This window comes from Phyllobates terribilis, unplaced genomic scaffold (genome assembly GCF_046119375.1).
Source record: "Phyllobates terribilis strain yellow unplaced genomic scaffold, ASM4611937v1 Scaffold_2__4_contigs__length_985480577, whole genome shotgun sequence".
Lineage (NCBI taxonomy): Eukaryota > Metazoa > Chordata > Amphibia > Anura > Dendrobatidae > Phyllobates > Phyllobates terribilis.
In genome coordinates this window covers 194,505,817-194,528,682 of record NW_027362762.1, presented here as the reverse complement: position 1 = coordinate 194,528,682, position 22,866 = coordinate 194,505,817, and the positions used below count along the sequence as shown (strand labels likewise).

Genomic DNA, 22,866 nt, shown 5'->3' with positions numbered 1-22,866 from the left:
ACAATATTCCATAGTCTAAGTCAACATAAAAAGTTTATGAATTTTATAAAACAGCAATATCGCAAAGTATTTACAGAATTACTAAACTCTACATAATGAAGGTAAAAGGTGAAATAAATAATGAGTTGTGTTTGGTTCTTGGTAATAATCTTATCTTTTGTTTACCAAAAATATATCTATATATGCGTTATGCACATTTCAGCAGATATGTATCAGATAAATGGAAAAAATATATATTTATATCTGCATCTGTCTTATGCATTTTGCTTTAAGTTTTTCCTAAAAGGAAACATTAGCCGGAAAGATGTTGGATGTTGAAAAACATCCTACAAAAACTCAGGAGCAATAGGCCATGAATAAGAATCAATCCTTTATTAAATTAAATAAACATACACAAACATAGACATAAAAACAAGTAAAAGGTGAATATACAAGCAGAAAGTGCACTAGCACTCCAGTAGCTAAAGGACATGCATATACAGTACTGTATATCAGCTAAATAGCTGCCTCATACCCCTATACATAATAGAAAAAACAATTGATATTATGTACATGACGCGCCCCCTGGGCCATGCTAGTATACCTGACTAGGGGACCCCTGCTTGCTTCCAGGCATGGCATCACCTCTTGTGAGGGAGGCAATGCCACTGTGTCAACTGGACCCCTGGGGTGACACATTCCCCCCTAGTTAAATTCAGTACTCCCGGACTGAGGATACCTTTTTGAATTAACAATCAACAATAATAACAATTCACATTACAAATAGTTTACAAAGTAAAAAATTACAAAAAAAACCCAACTAAAAATTTATAGCAGTCACTGCGGCGCTTAGTCTTTACGCCACAATCCGGGGATTGTCTTTTTCCGGATAATTGAAATTTGGCTGGTGGGAACCGCATCAGCCCACTTTGTGTATCGTCCCTGGGCATGGCTTCAGGGCTGTCTGTCGGTGGGCCTGGTCTTCGGCCACGCCTGCGGTTTATTTTCTAGGCCACTTATTAACTATATTCAACATTGTCCTGACCACATAGAAAGGGAAAAGAAAAAAAAACAGCTCACCTCCATGAACCAGCTGGGTGTCTCCGGGATCCGTGATCAGCGCTGCTGCTTGCGCTCAGTAGACAAGTAATAGGAAAGACGATGATCCAGCTCCACAGACTCCAATAATAAAAACAAATGTCTTTTATTTAGAATTTTTTAAAAATATCCAGATAGCGATAATGTAACTCCAGCTAGTGAAAGAACAATAATAGAAGGGAAAACACAGGGGCACCAAGGAGAGGAGTTACATTATCGCTATCTGGATATTTTAAAAAAATTCTAAATAAAAGACATTCGTTTTTATTATTGGAGTCTGTGGAGCTGGATCATCATCTTTCCTATTAATTGTCCTGACCACACCTAGTCCTGTGGTCCGATTGTCCATAAATTTAACAACTATATATATTCAAGATTATTTAACGGTTACAACTATATATAACATACACTTTAGTTCCTCCAGCGGGCAGGGAGCTGACCTTTAGTACTTCGGGTCGATCTACGTAGTACATTTGTTGTCACTGACCTACCCTGGTCCCTAGTGTCTACCCCTGGTGTGGTGGGTTCAGTGTGAACTACACTATTGGTAGTCTGAGGTAACACCGGTAGGCTGGGTAATCTCCTACGAATTCTTTGGCTCACCCTGGGTACGACAGGTTCACTGCTAGCAGAGGGTAGATTCTCCTGATCTGCTGCTGATGAAGCATCTGTCTCTGGGGCCGATTGGTCTCTCTGCTGTTCTGGAGCCTCTGCAGCTTCCGGTGAGGCCGCTTGGAGAAAGGTCAGGACCAGTACAACAATTGCTCTGTTCACCTGCGTCCAAGACCGGGGAAATGCTCCAAGGACTGTCTGGACTGTTTCCTCCACTTTTTCTATGGGCTGAGTGCTGTCTTGGTATTCTTCTTTGTGTTTCAACTGTTCAGGGCATATCTTCAGGTAGTCTCTTGAGACTGCTGCTGAAGTTTCCCCTCCATCTTTACTGATGAGACACACTTTGGTGTTATCGTAATTTGAGGGTAGGACGGTGTATGGCTCAACCTCCCACTGGTCATCTAATTTATGGACTCGTCTCTTCCTCTTGAGTACCTGTTCTCCAGGTGATAAGGGAACTGCAGGTGGGTGCTGATTGTAAGTTTTCTCCTGCTTCTGTCTCGCCTGGGACAAACTTCTGTCCACACACTCTTGCACCTTGCGGTATTGTTGCTCCCGCTCTGTATCCCAATCTGCATCTGGTGATGTCGTCTCTGGTGTTAAGACTCCCATGTCTAAGTCAATGGGTAACTTGCCAGGTCTTGCTGTCATCAGGTAAGCGGGTGTACAGTTGGTGGAGTTCACCGGGATGTGGTTATATAGGTCCACCAAATCTGGTAACCTCTCTGGCCACAGGCTACGTTCTTCAAGGGGCAACTTCTTCAACAGGTCTATTACCTCCTGGTTCATTTTCTCGCACAACCCTTTGGTCTGGGGATGATACGGCGTCTACCTTATTTTCTTGCAGCCGTACAAGTTACAGAATTCCTGAAACACTTCTGCTTCAAAGGCTGGACCTTGGTCAGTCAGCACTCATTCAGGGTAACCGTACGGGCTATAAAAGTGTTGTTGAAACGCTTTGGCTGCCGTTTGAGCCGTCTGATCTTTCACTGGCACTACTACCAAGAACCTGGAGTAGTGGCCTACTATGATGAGAGCGTAGACATAGCCTGACCGGCTTGGGGCTAGCTTCACGTTGTCCAAGGCTACCAGTTCAAGTGGTTGTTTGGTGATTATGGGCTGCAGGGGAGCCCTCTGGCTGTCACGGTCTTTCCATCTCAGGTTGCATGGACCACATTCTCAACACCATCTCTCGATTGCTTTCCTCATGCCAACCCAGTAGAATCGCTCATGTAGCAGGACTTCCAACTTCTTCCACCCGAAGTGTCCTGCTCCATCGTGGTACGCTTATAAGACCATTGGCGCATCCCGCCTCGGGACTACCACCTGCCAGACCAGTTCGTGTGTCCGGGAGTTGATACTTCTTCGACACAGCTTTCCCTCGTAGATGAACAATTTGCCCTTCTCATTCCACAACTGTTGGGCCTCCTGTGGAGTATCTGGATCAGGGTGCGAGTCAGCTTGTGTCAGCAACTCCTTTACCAGGCAGACAGTGGGGTCGCTATCCTGCGTCTCTGCCCATCCATGGTGGGGCAATGGGTTGAACATGGCCTCTCTGTTGGCAGAGCTCTTGTCCCTCACACAATGGGAGCACTGGGTCACCCCGTGGTGATGGAAAGCGGGTAGCTCTATATCCTCCAGATCTTCCGGGTCCTCTCCCCCATCTGGCAAGTTGGCCATCCTGGACAGCGCATCAGCATTGGTGTTTTTATGCCCCGCCCGATACTTGATGGTAAACTCGTAGTTAGACAGTCGGGCCATCCATCGTTGCTCTAGGGCACCAAGCTTCGCAGCCTCCAGATGCGTCAGCGGGTTGTTGTCTGAGAAGACTGTAAATCTCGAGGAGGCAAGGTAGTGTTTGAAGTGCTTCTTTATAGCCCAGACTATGGCTAAAAACTCCAACTTAAAGGAACTATAGTTGTCGGGGTTCCTTTCTGTAGGACGGAGCTTCCTGTTGGCGTAGGCAATCACTCTCTCTCTGCCCTGCTGTACCTGAGACAGCACCGCTCCCAATCCCACGTTGCTGGCATCCATATGGAGTATAAAGGGTTGGCCATAGTCGGGGTAGGCCAGGACTTCGTCTCCAGTAAAAGCCATTTTCAGTCGAGTGAAAGATTCATCTTCTGGTTTACCCCATTTGAATGGAGGTTTCGGGTTCTTGGCCTTCTTGGACTGGCCCACTAAGAGGTTCTGCATGGGTGTTGCTATCTTGGTGAAACCCTTGATGAATCTCCTGTAGTAGCCTACCAGGCCGAGGAACTGCCACACTTCCTTGATAGTGGAGGGTCTTGGCCAGTCCTTGATCACAGTGACTTTTTCAGGGTCTGGTGCTACACCTTCGGCGCTTACCACATGACCTAGGTACTGCACCTTGGGCTTTAACAGGTGGCACTTGGACAGCTTTACTTTGAGGCCATAACCAGAGAGGGCTTCGAACACCTCGGCCAGGTGCTCCAGGTGGTCTCTATAGGTCTTTGAGTAGACGATTACGTCGTCTAGGTACAGCAGGACGGTTTCGAAGTTTTTGTGTCCTAGGCAACACTCCATTAACCGCTGGAAGGTTCCTGGGGCGTTGCAGAGCCCGAATGACATGCAGTTGAACTCGCTGAGGCCCATTGGTGTTGTAAACGCGGTCTTTTCTCCGTCCGCCTCTGCCACAGGAACCTGCCAGTACCCACTGGTGACATCCAAAGTGGACAAATAGTTAGCTGATCTCAATGCTGCTAATGATTCCTCAATTCTGGGTAATGGGTAGGCGTCCTTATGTGTAATGCGGTTAATCTGCCTGTAATCAACGCACATCCTCATTGTACCATCTTTCTTTCTGACGAGAACTAATGGAGCTGCCCAGTGGCTACAACTATCTTTGATCACCCCAGCCTCCTTCATCTCCTGTAACATTCCTTTGGCACATTGATAGTGAGCTGAGTGTACAGGCCGGTACCTCTCTTTAATAGGCGGATGATCTCCCGTGGGGATATGATGTTGGACGCCTTTTACCTGCCCAAAATCTAGTGGGTGTTTGCTGAAGACTCGCTCATATTCTTGGACCACCCGGTATACTCCATGCTTTTGGTGCAAAGGGGTGGAGTCAGTGCCCACTTGTAGCTTCTGACACCAATCCTCCATCTGCCCCTTGGAGCCATTATCCTCCGCCGGTTTGGATGGAGGCAAGGGTTCCACTGTCTTTAATGCATTGTTACTGACAGTGAATAGCTTAGCAAGGGTAGCATACCGGGGTAAATGGACCTATTTCTCCCAACAATTCAGGATGCGTATCGGTACTCTCCCTTGCGGACATCGACTACCCCCCTGGCTGTCAAGATGGTGGGCCTACTATCAGAGTACATGGGTTCTACCAGGGCCTGATAATCTTGACCTCTGAAACCGATTGCTGCCCGACACCATATTAACATTTCACTCCTAGGGGGCATTGCAATGGGGAATGGATCACTCATTCTGACACTGCCAACTTCTCCTCCTCCAGACAGCTCTACCTGTTGTCTTTCCATCGGGGCTCTGATTTCCTTCGGTAGAACTCGCTGCTGACTGGAACTGGCAGTCTCTGCGACCTGTTGCAACAAAAGAATAATTTCCCCAAGACAATTCTCTATCACATTGGTGCCTATAGTTATCATAGGATGACTTTCTCGGCGATCAATATCAACAATAATCCTTCCTTGTGATGGCAATTCTACTTGGCCAACTTTTATGGTCACCTCTTTATACCCCACCTGAGGCAAGGGCTGACCATTGCTGGCATAGATGCTAAGATGTTCATCTGGACAGCGGGTAATGTCTGAATCAGTCCAGTATTGTTTATAAAGGATATATGGCATCGTTGTCACCTGGGACCCAGTGTCCCGCAGTGCGTTCATCGGGATGCCATCAAGCATGACAGGTAGGACCGGTCGTCTTCCCACGTACTTGTCTCGTCAGCTTTGTGGGCCTGGTCGTCTTACTCCTGGGGGTTGGCCCTCTGCCCCAGGGGTTGCTCGTTTAAATTACAGAATCTTGCATAGTACCCCGCCTTTTGACAGCGGCGGCAGATAGGTTGTCCGTCCTGGTCATAGCGATCGCTGTTCCTCCCTCTGGTCGGTGGAATTCTTCTCTGTCGTCGCCACAGGATGTCATCTGGACTAGAAGCCAGCTGGATCCTTTCCTTTGGAGACACTTGCATGGCCTGCACGGTTTTGGTTAACGCAGCCACACTTTTGGTCAGCTCCTGGACCTGAAGGCGTAGGTCTGCAGACGGGTCATTATCTAGGGTTTGCGCGTCAGCCTCCATAGGTGCTGGGGAAAAGGACGCCACCTCCTGGTGGTAGGTGATAGCTGGGCGCCGGAGGGATGCAGTGCCACCTGGGGTTGGTTCTCGTAGCACCCGGATGGCTCGGTCTTTAAATTGCGCAAAGTCCAGATCAGGGTTTTGCAGAGCCATAATGCGCAGCTGTGTCCGGTGAGCAGTTGACAGGAGCCCCTCAATAAACTGCTCAGTTAGCAATCTGTCCTCATCTCGCACACTGTCGGGGTCTACCTGTTTAATGGCCCGCAGCGACTCCTGCAGGTTTAGAGCATAGTCCATACACTGTCCTGCACCCTTTGTTTGCAACCGTAGAACTTCATCTTAATTTCTGCTGCGGTGCGGGTGTCAAAGGTATCTTTCAACCGGGCCAGTATTTCCTTAACAGTGCCTTTGTTCCTGCCCGGCCAGGACTTCACCTCTCTCTGGGCTGCACCGATTAGCTGGCCTATGAGGATGCTGACTTTTTGCTCCTCAGACAGGACGCTCAGGGTGTGTGACTCCCCTGAGTACTGGGGCAACCACGCCGCCCCTGGTATATATGGCATTGATAACGGCATTACAGTGGCGGCGGCAGCGCCCGCGGCTGAATCCTCTCCCAGGTTGGGCATCTTCCTCCCCCCCTAGTGAACCTCAGCCAGGTCCTGGGTTTCTGATGACGTACCAGTATGCTGCTCTGCAGGAGAGAGGGATCGCTTACCTGGCGGTTCCGGATTGGGGCCTCCTGCTTCCCCTCGGAGGACGGCAAATGATGTGATCACACCGTTCAGTAAAGTCTATAGCACACAGGATCTGGTTATACCGGGCTTCGTGAATCCTGTTCGTGACGACAAGTTGACGCGCCCCCTGGGCCGTGGGGTACTCGGTGCCGGGCCGGTCTGTGCAAGGGATGTCACAGTGGCAGTGACCCGGTCCTTGACCCTGGGCGGTCAATAAAAGGGGATTATAGTTTTTATAGTTTAATGTTCGTGACGCCACCTGTGGTATGCGGCTATATGGAGCTGCCGCTGCGGTGCAGATCCTCTGGAGCTGATGGTGACGCAGCAGAGTTGGGACAGCTCTCCACAGGCAGAGCTTAGCTCCAGGGCAAGAAATGGTGATGTTATAGATGTTGCTGTGCAGTGTAGTGCAGCGGATGGCGCAGATAATAACCAGTCCACAACTTAATGGCGGTTTCCTCTTATCTTTACTTGCAGTGGTTAGGCAGACCGGGGCACGGGTACTAGCTTGTAGTAGAGGTCCGGGCGGCCTGGAAGCAAGTTGGGAATCCACCTCGCCAGGTGAAGTTGGAGGCCTTCCCTTTTGCGCTAATCTCTTTGGCCCTGCTGCTTATAACTGTGCTGTGGCCCTCGTCCCTGAGTAAAACGTCTTTGTACTCACCCGTATGGCAGGCAGCTCGGGCCTTCCTGGAGTGTCGCTCCCACGTGGCAGTGCTGGGCCCTATGTGCTGCTGAGCCTCCGGGCGTCTTATGGGGCCAGGAGACCTGCAGTTTTCTGCCCTCCGGTTTCTGCTGCTGGGCCTTCAGTGCCCCACAACCTCGGACTCCGGTGTCCAGTTCTTTCCTCTTCGCTGTCCTGTCTTCAACTCCCCTCACTAACACTAACTAACCCCGCCTCCAGATCCCAGTTGCTAAGGGGAGGAGCTCCCCTTGCTGGTCTGGAGCCAGGAAAGTGTTGCATGCTAGTATACCTGACTAGGGGACCTTTGCTTGCTTCCAGGCATGGCATCACCTCTTGTGAGGGAGGCAATGGCACTGTGGCAACCGGACCCCTGGGGTGCCACATACACACTAGATAAGCACCTGCAGTCTACTATTTGATACCTAGTGGATGGCAGATCGCTGCACCAGGATGGATGTAATTATAGAAATTAAATATCTCACAGGCAATATTTAGACTTTCAAAACCCAGTGTGGAGCTAATATCATATATAATATCAGATAGAGACAAAAAGTATTCAATTATTGGCCGGTGCACAGCACCACACAATATAAACAGATAGCTAGATTATGAAAGAGTATATGATAGCTGCGGTCACATCATATTCTGTATAGGGGATCTGTAGACCCATCATACTGTGGAATCTCTGTTGGTACATCATACTATGTATAGGGGAGCTGTGGGGGCATCATACTGTGTATAGGGAATCTGAACATGGGGGGACTTAGGGGACATTACTACTGTTCTTGGGGATTCTCAGAGGACATTATTAGTTTGCACATGGTGGGTACTTGGGGCATTATTACTGTACATGGGGGATTAAGGGTGATTTATTAAATGTTAAGTTGCCTTTAAAAAGCATTAATGTTATAGGGGCACTCAGGGTATTGTGACCGTCAAAGGGGCACACGGGGGGCCTTTCCTGCTTTCTAGGGCTCTTATATTTTCTAGGGGCAATTCCACCATCAAGAGGGCACGAAAGGAGCATTCTACTTTGTAAGTGGCACAGTGGTTGGTATTATTATGTGGGGCACTAACAGTTTTTATGCCAGATAGCAAGTCCAGTAACAGCGACAAATACAGCAGCAACAGGCTCATCATTAATGTGACAATAGGATGAGGAATTAGTGATTGTTAGCAATAGATAGGGACGGTGCTGGAAAAGTGAGAAGTCAAATGTGTCTTTGTTGTAAATTCTGCAGACGTGATATTCTGCCACAGATATATGTAGGTGATGTGACCATGGATCTCTCTGCAAGCAATGGTATATAGGTTACTCGCTATCCTTGCCTCTCTCTTGCCTGACCAGCTGCACGTGGATAATCCAGGAAGGAAGATGCAGTGGATGAACTGTTAGGTAGTTTATTCACATTACCTTGACAAATGATGAGGTTGAGGTGTCAGAGAAGATGAAGGGATGAGGATGACTCCATTAGTTAGAACATCAGATGGAAGTCATTCTCTATAACTATACTGTAATCGCTTATCATTTATATATCTTATATATTCTGCAGGATTAGTATCTACATCTATATGTCACCATATGCCAGTAATATCGGTGTTGGTCTTTGTATTTAGATTTATTTTCAGTAACAGAGCGGTCATCTGCTGGGGTTCACTTATACCCACAAATAGGGTGCGCCACCATAGTTATAAACATAGTTACCTGCTTAGAGGCCCACTCAGATGTGTTTCATCCCTCCTCTGTGCTGAAACCCTAGTTAAGACTCTTGGTACTAGGTCCCTGAAGACGGGACATTGATCGAGGAAATAATTCTGATTGCCATATTTAGAGTTGGGAAGGAATTTTGCTAATATGAGATACATCACATCCACTGCATCATTTTCCTTCCTTGAATCTAAGCGGTAGAAATAAAGTAAGTTGGACTTCATGAATTTGTGTATTCTTTTCACCATATGAACTATGTACAGTATCTATACTTCATGTAGATTAAGACTTTTTTTCTTAAAATAATAAATATTCACATTGATAATTAATTAGCAATATCTCCAGATTTTCAGGTCCTTTTATGCAGCATTATTTTAACATTATGTATAAGAGTATTATAGCATATTGGCTGGTGGTGAGATGCAGGTCCCTCACCAGGATTGCAGGTGACAGGTACATAAAGGATAGCATTGTCTGTGCCTAAAATCCAACATATAGTAGGAATCACAGTTCTGCTGATATCAGCTTATTTCACGCTGATCCACTGTCAGTGACATATTTGATGTATGGCTGTTTACAGCCCAGTCGTGTAACCTATTCTCCCACACAGAATGACTAATGGCTTATTTTCTGCTCAGCTTTTAGTCTCTTTAATGGAAGTAGCTTAAAGGTCTTTATTTATCCCTTGCCTGGTCTGTGTAAGCACAGCTGGGGCAACTGGTGGCCCCTCACCCTGTGCTCTGTGTGATGCTGCAGATCACCAGGTGGAGGTTAAAGATCAGGAATGAAGGAGTGACCAGGAGGTTGACAACTGGGTGGAGACTGGATTAGTGGCGGCTGGGAATGCAGCATGGCGATCTGATCATTCAGCATACTAATTTGACTGTACTACAGAGCAACATTGGGGTTAGAGAGACTCAGGACAACGACCTGGAGGTGAAGCTATTGTCAGTGGCAGGGCTATATAGAGCAGCTCTGTTTTATCTACTGCACAGTTCCATTGCCCGACCATTGTGTCTACAGTCCTCAACGCCCTTTTCTTCTTTTCTTGCTGTCATCAGTGCTGAGAAATACAGGCAAAAACTTATCCATCATGCAATACCATCAAAGAGGCATTTGATTGGCTCCAAATGTATTTTACAGCAGCACAGCAACTCCAAACATACAGCCAATGTCATTAAGAACTATCTTTAGCATAAAAAACAAGTGTCACGATTGGGAGTGTGTCTATTGCACAGCTGGAGGCTGAGTATTTAAAGAGCCCTGGTCTGTGAGCTGATGAGAGCACTGGACATTACTGACATCAAAAGTGGTGAGACTGTTCCATTATTTTTCATAATAGTGACTCTCCAATTTAACCACTATATGTCATACCCACGTTGTTGCTTCTCTCAGCTGGTCTATGGTTATTGACCATCCATCTGTCAGCTAATTTGGTGGGTGAGTTGTATATAGGTGTTTACCTGTGTCACTTAATATTATTCACACCCCTAACACACAGGGAGGTGTAGGTCCCATAATAGATTGGCAGATAATTTTTTGCACTCATGGTCCTTGTGACATTTTTATTAAGTCTTTGATTCATTTTAGTTATATTAATAAAGGTTACATTTTAACTTTTCTTCACCACTTCTCTGCTGTGTTATATATGTGGCGCCCCGAGGGTTCGGTTGCCACAGGGGTATTGCACCTCAACCAGAGGTGTGATATTCCACTCCCAGGTAAGGATGGAGTGTGGACCAGGGCTCAGTTAGCTGCATACACACACTCACCCCATTTCCGGGGGACAGCTCGACGGTGCTCCCATTTATGCAGGCACGACTGACTATGTCCTCGGACAGCTCGAAGGTGCTCCCATTTATGCAGGCACAACTGACCATGTCCCTGGCTGGAGTGGGGAGGGGGGAGAGAACCCAGTGATGTAGGAGCAGTAGGGGACGGTTTCTGGAGCATAGGAAGGAGCTCATTGGGTGCAGGTCACCTGGGCTCAGAAACAGAGAAGCAGATAAAAGGTGGGAGCCATCTTTGTTCAGGGTTCAGTCGAGTTCAGAAGAAGCAGAGCAGAGTGAAGGAGTAGAGAGCTGACAGGGAGCCGAGGCTCAGCCTGAGCTCAGCTCCACGAGGCAGGCCTGGAGAGAAGGCCGGGGCCAGAGAGGAGAAGAGGAGAAGGAGAAGGAAGGAAAGAGGAGAGACAGAGGAGTAGAAAGGCTCCAGAAACAAGAAGGCAGAAGGGACCCTAAGAGAGCAGAACGGACAGCAACCGTTGCAAGCCCGCGTTATATCGGGTGAAGGGTCAGGCCGTGGAAGGGTACCGGATTCCCAAGTTGGTGGAGGTAAATCATCCCTCAGCCAAGAACCGGAGGTCGTGATCATTTATTGGTGCGACCCCTTGCTACACCCGCTAGGAAGGCACCACATAGGGTCAGGGAAACTGGCGCCAAGTTTTACCAGAGGAGGCCCGAGGCAGCCGGACAGAAGTGTGGTCACTGGTGGGGCACGAGAGGCCAGAGAAAGGATAGAAGGGGGTCCTGTGCCACACTCCTGAATTGCCTGGGGGTTGACCGAGCCCCTCACCTGGTGGACGCAGCACTGCTTGGGCAGTCATTGCTGACAGAGGTGACTTGGATATCAACTGTGAGTAAAAGGCCTGAAATGCACCATTGGACTCTGTGTGATTTATGCTGCGCCTGCACCATCACCCCCAGCATCCACCTACATTGCCCTGAGGCTACACTCTTCCCGTGGGGAGTTATCCTATCCCAGTGCTGCACACCAACACCAGCCTCAGCGGTCTGCCTTGCAGCGGCGGTCATCCCTGACCGCAATCCACGGGTGGCGTAGTCGGACATTCCAAAACACTGATAAATAGACTGCGACAGCATTTGGTCTGACCACCCTGAGCCACGGGATCGGGTTGCCACTACTACCCCCAGCATCGCACAGAAGCCCGGTTCCGGGTGCCCCACGGCCCAGGGGGCGAGTCATATATATCATGCAATACCATCAAAGAGGCATTTGATTGGCTCCAAATGTATTTCAACTCCAAACATACAGCCAATGTCATTAAGAACTATCTTTAGCATAAAAAAACAAGTGTCACGATTCAACCACTAATGGTGTCCAATAGACTTTGTGAATGACAGCTATGTCATCCTATGGGATCTAGGGCTTGCTGAGCTGTGAGGATTGTGAGTGACAGCTCAACCGCCCAATATGGTTGGGTCTATGGGATCTCCTCCAGTTGTCATCCATTCTGGATGATTACAGGGCTATTTAGTACTCTGACAATGGTCAGACCATTGCCAATTGTAGCTTTGCTCAAGTGGTGTGTGTTTGCTCTGTACTCTGAGTTGTATTCTGATCTCCGCTGCCGAGCTTGGATTTACCTCTGACCATCCGTGTGACTTACCCCTTTGTCTTGATCCGCTACCTTCTTGATACTGTGACTTGACTATACTTGTGTCTTTTCCTTTTGTCTATTACCAGCCCTCTTGGTACTGACCTCACGGCAAGTCCTTGAATAGTGACTAGCGTCACATTGAGTAGTGACTGGTGTCACACTAAGAATTACTGGAAGCGATGATCTGGCCCCACAAGGCCCTGATCTCAACATCATCAATTTCGTGTGTCATTAAATGAATAGAAAGAAAGATTTGCCCAAACCTACACCCATAGAATCAGTCGTTAGTTCTCCAAGATATTTAGAACAACCTTCTTGCCAAGTTCCTTAAAAAACTGTGTGCAAATGTGCATAGAAGATGCTTTGAAGCTGTTTTGACCAGGGGTGGATTAAGAGTAGCAAGGGCCCCGGGCAGTTTAGACGGCATGCCCCCCCCCCACACACACACACACACCTGAAGTATCACGTGACTTGTCACATGATCCCCCTTTGATAGATCATGTGATAGTTCATGTGAAATTAATTCTGCACAATATTAATATATTCATTACAATTATTTTTTTATATTAATTGTATGACTTAATATTGAGCACAATTAAGTATGCTGACATCCCCCTATGTATGTAGGGTCTCATACTGTATAATATGAGCTTTCACATAATCCTCCTATATACAGCAGGAGGCCGCACGGCGCCCCCCCAGATACAGCCGGAGGCCGCACGGCGCCCATCCAGATACAGCAGGAGGCCGCACGGCGCCCCCCACAGATACAGCAGGAGGCCGCACGGCGCCCCCCCCCCAGATACAGCCGGAGGACGCACGGCGCCCCCCCCAGATACAGCCGGAGGCCGCACGGCGCCCCCCCCAGATACAGCCGGAGGCCGCACGGCGCCCCCCCAGATACAGCCGGAGGACGCACGGCGCCCCCCCAGATACAGCCGGAGGACGCACGGCGCCCCCCCAGATACAGCCGGAGGACGCACGGCGCCCTCCCCCCCAGATACAGCCAGAGGACACACGGCGCCCCCCCCAGATACAGCCGGAGGACACACGGCGCCCCCCCCAGATACAGCCGGAGGACACACGGCGCCCCCCCCAGATACAGCAGGAGGCCGCACACACACAAACAAACATATACATACATATACTGTACAAAGACAAATACATACACGCATAGGCTGCGTGCCCACTGCGCGTTTTTTAAGCGTTTTTGCCACGGAATTTCCGCAGCGAAAACGCTGAAAAAACACTTTGTAATACGTGCCCCATGGTCCCTAATGATAATATGCATGTGCTGTGCACATGCTGCGGAAATTTCCAATGCGGATTATCATTGCGGAAAAATCCGCAGCATGTCCATTAATTTTGCGGACACGCAGCGTAATTGCTGCCATTGACTTGCATTGAATCGCTTAATATGCGCATAACTACATGTGCACATGCGGATATTAAGCGATTCACTGTGAGGATGGTACCCGGGTTTGGAGAAGAGAAGACTCTCATCCAGACCCGGGTACCATAGTACCTGTAAAAAAAAGAATTTAAAATAAAAAAAAATAAAGATTATACTTACCTTCTGATGGCCCCCGGTCTCCTCAGCGATACGTCCGGTCTGTTGTATGCGTTGCGGTGGTGTGAAAGTGTGACACCCCAGGGGTCTGGTTGCCACAGTGATAGAGATGTTATGTCTGAGAGCAGGTGGGAGGTCCTTTGGTCAGGGATCCTGTGCATGCCACACCTCCTGCCCAGTCTTGGGAGGGGAAGAACTTCCCCTATATAAACCCGGGGCTGAAGCAGGGTTAGGAGTCAAGGAGAGTAGAAACAAGAGACAGTCATAGGAAGATACAGCTGGAGCTCAGTGGGAGCAATACTACTACGAGTCAGGGGCTGGCAGCTGCAGAGCTCGCCCTGACTGAGAAGCTTTCTTACCGGACCCGGAGTCCGAGGCTGTGGGGACTAACTCTTACCCAGCAGCAGAAGCCAACCCGAAGGCACGGTCACACGTGTGGGACCAGCACCGCCATCGTGGAGCGGAAGCCAATAGAAGGCCCCGAGTCACCGGCCATACGGGTGAGCACCACGCGGTACACTCAGGGACGTGGGCTACTTATATCCGCTTCTAGCAAGGTAGCCAGAAGAGTACAGTCAGTTTGGGAGGCCTACAACTCCGCCTGGCCAGGGGAGATCCCATCTGCTCAAGGACTGACCAGGCCCCGTTCGCTAGCAAGTACTCCGGGAGGGTCTATCGTTGTTACCAGTAAAGACCCTGAATTACACCACACCGTCTCTGAGTGGTTCCTGCTACCCCCATCTTCCACGTCGGCTGCCCTGAGGCCATACCCCTCCCGTTGGGGGTTATACTATCACGCTGCACAATTCTACACCGGCCTCAGCGGTCTGCCCTGCAGCGGCAGCTCCATAGCTGCAAATCAACGGTTGGCGTAGTCGACACTCAAATAACATCTATCAAGACTGCCACACACTGAGTCTGACCCCCTGGGCACGGACCGGGTCCCCGCCACTCGGAGACTACAACCCTCATCTGATCCGGTTCCGGGTAAGCCCCCGTGCGCGAGACGCTGCGCGACACAGCAGGCCCAGGGGCGCGTCAACTTTGGCGTAGTCGGCAGGATTTCGTGCCCGCAACCACCGGGTACTGCGTGCCTGAAAAGCAAAGACTGTTCAAACTTACCAGTGGTGAGGTTTCCCGCCATCCGGCGCCATCTTCTGCCTTCTTCCCGCCATCCGCGAAGTTTTCCCGCCATCCGGCGCCATCTTCGGCCTTCTTCCCGCCATCCGTGGAGTTTTCCCGCCGTTGGACGCCATCTTGAGGACGCCGCGCGGGAAGAAGAGGGGCGTGGACTTCGAAAGCGCGCGAGAACTGAAGCCCCGCCTCACGTCCGGACGTTGCGTAAGGTCCTGGAAGGAGCCCAGCAGACGCCGACGTCACCGGAGCGCGACGGAAGGTCCTCAACCCTGACGATCTACTGCGGAGCCGCGGCCTACGGAACAGGATCATCGCAAGGTAGGCCACGGTCCACTAGGGGGGAGGAAGATGTCGGATACGGAGGAGAGCTTCACTGCCTCAATCCCCGCCAGCGCCACCGCTGCTGCAGTTATGCCCTTCACCATGCCCTATATCCCGGGAGCAGCTTGGCTACCCCAGTACTCAGGGGAGTCACATACCCTGCATGACTTTAGAGAAAAGCTGGATAGCCTCTTCCAGGTGTACCCCCTCACAGAAGAGCAAAAAGTGAGCATCCTGGTGGCCCAACTAACCGGGGCAGCTAAAAGGGAAGTAAAATCCTGGCCACCTGGGAGGAAGACTGTCGCAGGGATACTAACCCGGCTGAAGGATACCTTTGATACCCGCACCTCAGCCGAGATTAAGCTTAGATTCTACGGGTGCAAGCAGCGAGCGCATGAGAGTATAAGGGACTATGCACTAAACCTACAAGAGGCCCTGAGGGCCATTAAGCAGACCGACCCTGATGGAGTGGGAAACGAGGACAGGCTGTTGACTGAACAATTTATAGAGGGACTGTATTGTAATGCCCACCGAACCCAGTTGCGGGCGATGGCCTTACAGGATCCCCATCTGGGCTTTGCACAGTTCAAGGACAGAGCCATCCGGGTGCTCCGAGAACCGGCACCGGGTGGCGTTATGACCCACAGGCGCCCAGCTATTACTTACCACCAGGAGGCGGCGCCCTTGTCGGCAGGGCCTGTGGGAGCTGATGCGCAGGCTTTGGACAATGACCCGGCTCCAGACCTACACCATCAGGTCCAAGAGCTAGCTAAGAGCGTTGCTGCGCTAACCCGAACTGTGCAGTCTTTACAGGTTTCCACCCCAGGGAAGATCCAGCTGGCATCCGGACCGGAGGACATCCCGTGGCGTTGACCAAGGAGGACCCCACCGGCCAGAGGAAGACCCAGTGACCGATACAGCGAGGACGGACGACCCATCTGCCGCCGCTGCAATCAACCCGGACATATGGCAAGGTACTGTTCTTTAAACGGGCACAACCTGGGGTAGAGGGCCAACCCCCAGGAAAAAGATCACCAGGCCCATCGAACTGGCGCGACAGATATGTGGGAGGACGTCCAGTCTTGCCGGTGGTACTGGATGGCATTCCCATGAGTGCCCTACTGGACACCGGGTCGCAGGTCACCACCATCCCGTACGTGCTCTTTAAGCAGTACTGGAATGACTCGGATATTACCCGCTACCCTGACGACGACTTGAGTATCATCGCCAGCAATGGCCAGCCCGTGCCACAGATCGGATTTAAAGAGGTGACCATCAAAATCGGTAGAGTCGAACTGGCAGCACAGGGACTGATCATTGTAGATATTGACAAACATGAGAGTCACCCAAAAATAACTCTAGGAACTAATGTAATTGAAAACTGTCTTGCAGAGGTGATTTTCCTTTTACAGCAGGTTGCCAAGAACGCCAGCTCCGGCGAGCAGCGGGTGCTCCAGAAAGAGATCCGGGCACTGATGCGACGGCAACAGGTGGAACTCTCCGGCGGTGAGATTGGTAGCGTAAGAATGTGTGACCCTTTTCCTATTGCCATGCCCCCAAAAAGTGAAATGATGATTTGGTGCCGGGCTGCTATTGGTCTGAGAGGTAGGGATTACCAGGCAATGGTAGAACCAGTTTACTCAGACAGTAGGCCCACCATTTTGACAGCACGGGGGGTGGTTGATGTACGCCATGGGAGGGTGCCCGTTCGCATAATAAATATCGGGGAGAGGGAAGTGTACCTGCCCCGGTATGCCACGCTAGCCAAATTATATACCATTAACCAAAATTCTATACAATCTGTGGAACCCTTGCCTCCATCTCACCCGGAGGAAGGTAACGGCTCTAAGAAAAACAAGGAGGACTGGTGTCAGCAACTACATCTGGGTACTGACTCCACTCCCTCACACCAGAAACAAGGAGTCTATCGGGTGGTTCAGGAGTACGAGAGAGTGTTCAGTAAACACCCGTTAGACTTCGGGCGAGTCAAGGGGGTAGAACACCACATCCCCACGGGAGACCATCCTCCTATAAAAGAGAGGTATCGACCCGTACCCCCTGCCCACTACCAACACGCCAAGGGGATGCTTAGAGACATGAAGGAGGCTGGGTGATCAGGGATAGCTGTAGCCCCTGGGCAGCTCCACTAGTCTTAGTCAGAAAAAAAGACAACACCATGAGGATGTGTGTAGATTACCGGAAAATCAACCGTATCACACACAAGGATGCGTACCCCTTACCAAGGATAGAGGAGTCATTGGCTGCTTTAAGATCTGCTAACTTCTTCTCTACCTTGGATCTCACTAGCGGGTACTGGCAGGTTCCTGTAGCAGAGGCGGACCGGGAGAAGACCGCATTCACCACCCCGATGGGACTTAGCGAGTTCACCTGCATGCCGTTCGGACTCTGCAACGCACCAGGAACCTTCCAACGACTAATGGAGTGTTGTCTGGGCCACAGAAACTTCGAGACGGTCTTGTTGTACCTGGACGATGTCATCGTATATTCCAAGACGTATGAGGACCACCTGAAACACCTGGCGGAAGTGTTCGAAGCTCTGGCGAGTTACGGCCTAAAGGTGAAACCCTCCAAGTGTCACCTCCTGAAACCAAAGGTGCAGTACCTGGGACACGTGGTGAGCGCTGACGGAGTGGCTCCCGACCCTGATAAGATCACCGCAATTAAGGAATGGCCAAGCCCCTCCAGCGTAAAAGAAGTGCGGCAGTTCCTCGGGTTGGTAGGCTACTACCGAAGGTTTATTCCCGGTTTCACTAAAAAGGCAGCACCTATGCAGGACCTCCTGATAGGCCAGTCCCGGAAGGCCAAGAACCAGAAGCCGCCCTTCAAATGGGAGGAGTTGGAAGAAGAGTCCTTCCGCCAGCTGAAGATGGCCCTCACGGGGGACGAAATCCTGGCGTACCCGGATTATAGCCAGCCCTTTATCCTCTACACCGACGCCAGTAACATCGGGCTAGGAGCCGTACTGTCCCAGATCCAGCAGGGGAAGGAACGAGTAATCGCCTACGCCAGCCGAAAACTGCGACCCACCGAAAGGAACCCCGAGAATTACAGCTCATTTAAGCTAGAGTTCCTGGCCGTAGTATGGGCAGTCACCGAGCGCTTTAAGCATTACCTCGCTTCTTCCCGGTTCACCGTGTACACGGATAACAACCCGTTGACACACCTGGACACGGCAAGACTCGGTGCCCTGGAGCAGAGGTGGATGGCCCGTCTGTCCAACTACGAGTTCACAATCAAATACCGGGCCGGACGCTCCAATACCAACGCGGATGCCCTGTCCAGGATGCCCAACCTGCCGGACGAAGGAGAAGATCCGGAGGGACTGGAAGAAGTTGAACTCCCTGCGTTCCACCGTCATGGGACTATCCAGTATTCCCACCGGGTAAGGAATAAGCAGGCTGCTACGTTGAACCCCTTACCTCACTACAACTGGGCGGAAACGCAAGACAGCGACCCTGCCGTCCGATTGGTGAAGGAGATGCTGACTCGCCCGGAGGCTTGCCTTGAACCAGACGCTCCGGAGGAAGCCAAACAACTATGGGCAGAGAAGAGTCGACTGTTCCTTTACAAGGGGAAGTTGTGCCGCAGAATGGTTAACTCCCGGACGCATGAACTACTCTGGCAAGTAGTGGTGCCACGAAGAGACGCAGCCATGGTGATGGAGGCATACCACGACGGAGCTGGACACTTCGGGTGGAAGAAGCTGGAGTTCCTGCTGCGCGCGCGATTCCACTGGGTAGGCATGAGGGGAACCATTGAGAAGTGGTGCAGAGACTGTGGCCCGTGCAACCTGAGAAGGAAGGACCGTGCCAGCCAGAAGACTCCCCTGCAGTCCATCGTCACCCGGCAACCGTTGGAACTGGTAGCCTTGGATCATGTAAAACTGACCCCAAGCAGAAGTGGCTACGTCTACGCGTTAACCATCGTGGATCATTACTCCCGGTTCTTGGTTGTCGTCCCCGTCAAGGACTTAACGGCTCAAACAGCAGCTAGAGCCTTCCAGCAGCACTTTTGCCGTCCACACGGGTACCCGGACCAAGTGCTGACGGACCAGGGACCTGCCTTTGAAGCGGAGGTCTTCCAGGAATTCTGCAATCTGTATGGCTGCCGGAAGATAAGGACGACACCCTACCATCCGCAAACTAATGGACTTTGTGAGAAAATGAACCAGGTGGTAATGGATCTTTTAAAAACGTTGCCCCTGGAAGAACGCAGTCTGTGGCCTGAGAAGTTGCCCGATCTGGTGGACCTATACAACCACATCCCGGTAGGTTCCACCAACTGTACCCTGGCTTACCTAATGAGGGCAAGACCTGGTAAGTTACCTGTTGACCTGGAAATGGGAGTCCTGACACCCGAGGACACTTCACCAGAAACAGACTGGGACACGGAGAGGCAGCAGCAGTACCGGAGAATACAGGAGAGCGTGGAGCGAAGTCTCTGTCAGGCTAGGGAAAGACAAGAGAAAACTTACAACCAGTATGCTCCCGCTGTTCCCCTGGTACCCGGAGAGCAGGTCTTGAAGAGGAAGAGACGGCTCCACAAGTTGGACGACCAGTGGGAAAAGGACCCGTACACCGTACTGCCCTCAAGCCACGAGAACCCGAAGGTTTGTACCATCAGTAAAGACGGAGGGGAAACCACAGCTATTGTATCCCGGGACCACCTGAAGAAGTGTCCCGAACAACTGAGGAACCCTGAAGAGGAACAAGAAGACCATCGACCCGTAGAGGAAAGGGAAGATATGGTTAGTACTGTGCTCGGGGACTTCCCTCGGTCTTGGACTCAAGTCAATGGTGCAGTTGTGGTACCCGTACTCACGTTCCTCCAACCAGCATCCCAAGCACCTACGGAGCAACAGGTAGAGCTGGAAGAACAGCCGGTCCAGGAGGCAGAAGACTCCACACCAGCAGATCAGGAGGATCAACCCTCTGCTTGCAGTGAGCCTGCCATATCCCTAGTGAGCCAAAGAGCCGGTAGACAGCTGCCCAGTTTACCCTTGACAGCTCCTACACCCTGTAGTTCAGGGCTAGGCAGTCAGCTCCGTAGGTCCACTAGGGCCACTAGAGGCCAGTTACCCGCACGGTGGAGGATTTGAAGTGTATAAATTGTTTTATTTATGTTTACCTGTGTATTGTTGCTTGTGTATAATTTTGTGTTTCTAGTTATTTGTAGGAGTCCTTGGTGGATTTACCGGGAATCCTTGTACATAGTTGGAGCGTAACCCAGGACGGACTAAAGACTGTTAAGGACTCGGGGTAGGACAGACCCCTACCTGGTTACGTCTCCCTGTTTTGGTGAAATGGACACCTTGCTTTTCAAAACTGCACCCGGTTGCGGACACGCCGTGACCATCTTTATATGTTTTTCTTATTGTACTATTATTGTTTATACCTTGTTATGTTTTTCTAAAATATGTTTAGTCCCGGAGTACTAAATTTCACTAGGGGGGAATGTGACACCCCAGGGGTCTGGTTGCCACAGTGATAGAGATGTTATGTCTGAGAGCAGGTGGGAGGTCCTTTGGTCAGGGATCCTGTGCATGCCACACCTCCTGCCCAGTCTTGGGAGGGGAAGAACTTCCCCTATATAAACCCGGGGCTGAAGCAGGGTTAGGAGTCAAGGAGAGTAGAGACAAGAGACAGTCATAGGAAGAAACAGCTGGAGCTCAGTGGGAGCAATACTACTACGAGTCAGGGGCTGGCAGCTGCAGAGCTCGCCCTGACTGAGAAGCTTTCTTACCGGACCCGGAGTCCGAGGCTGTGGGGACTAACTCTTACCCAGCAGCAGAAGCCAACCCGAAGGCACGGTCACACGTGTGGGACCAGCACCGCCATCGTGGAGCGGAAGCCAATAGAAGGCCCCGAGTCACCGGCCATACGGGTGAGCACCACGCGGTACACTCAGGGACGTGGGCTACTTATATCCGCTTCTAGCAAGGTAGCCAGAAGAGTACAGTCAGTTTGGGAGGCCTACAACTCCGCCTGGCCAGGGGAGATCCCATCTGCTCAAGGACTGACCAGGCCCCGTTCGCTAGCAAGTACTTCGGGAGGGTCTATCGTTGTTACCAGTAAAGACCCTGAATTACACCACACCGTCTCTGAGTGGTTCCTGCTACCCCCATCTTCCACGTCGGCTGCCCTGAGGCCATACCCCTCCCGTTGGGGGTTATACTATCACGCTGCACAATTCTACACCGGCCTCAGCGGTCTGCCCTGCAGCGGCAGCTCCATAGCTGCAAATCAACGGTTGGCGTAGTCGACACTCAAATAACATCTATCAAGACTGCCACACACTGAGTCTGACCCCCTGGGCACGGACCGGGTCCCCGCCACTCGGAGACTACAACCCTCATCTGATCCGGTTCCGGGTAAGCCCCCGTGCGCGAGACGCTGCGCGACACAGCAGGCCCAGGGGCGCGTCAAAAGGACCTGCCATGACGTTATTTAGTCATGTGACAGGTCACACGACAGCGGACATCGGCTATCGCATGACCTGTCAAATGACGTCATGAAAGGTCCTTTCACACCACCGTGAGCCGCCCAACACACCGGACGCATCGCTGAGGAGACCGGGGGCCATCGGAAGGTAAGTATAATCTTTATTTTTTACCATTATTATTCTTTTTTTAACTATTACTTGGTCACACTATATATGCCGGTTGCATGGATTTATATAGTGTGACCAAGTTGTCAAGCACTTTTTCAAGTGATACTAAAATCGCTTGGAAAAGCGCTTGATAACCCTGATGCAGGAATGCATGAAAAAACACTTGACAAACCCTTCTACCTGGTGGGAAAAACGCATGTAAAATCTGCATGCGTTTTTCCTGCCAGGGAGAAGCGGAAAAAATACGCAGCGTTTCTGCATCGTGGGCACTTAGCCATAAACACATTTGAAACACAAAAATACATATAAACAGACATATCACACAATGATATCTGCACACACTGACACATCACTCACCGTCCCCCTGCTCGGCTCCAGTCGTCCAGCTCCTCTCTGGTGGTAAGAAGCAGTGCAGGGCACACTGCATGACGTCACGCCAGCAGACACTGCCGCGCACAGGGCCGTGTCTTCTAGCTGTGATGCGGCCGGGCCAGCACATGTGCGCACGCACGATACGCAGATATGCGCACACATGCACACGGTATGCAGATATGCGCACAGACACATGCATACAGGCATATGTACATATCTTATAAACACATAAAACTGTCCTGTCCAGCAGCGAATCAGGCATTTCTCAGTGCAGGGCCACCTGCGTGTCACAGACATGGCCCTGCTTTCAGTGGGGCCCACTCGCCATCGGGGCCTGG

General features: G+C 50.8%; 1 protein-coding gene across 1 annotated transcript in view; it reads left to right on the top strand.

The window, feature by feature from the left end:
* LOC141202582 (inactive dipeptidyl peptidase 10-like) overlaps positions 1-22,866 on the top strand; it is a 385,315-nt gene that overhangs the window by 110,015 nt on the left and 252,434 nt on the right. The window lies entirely within an intron of this gene.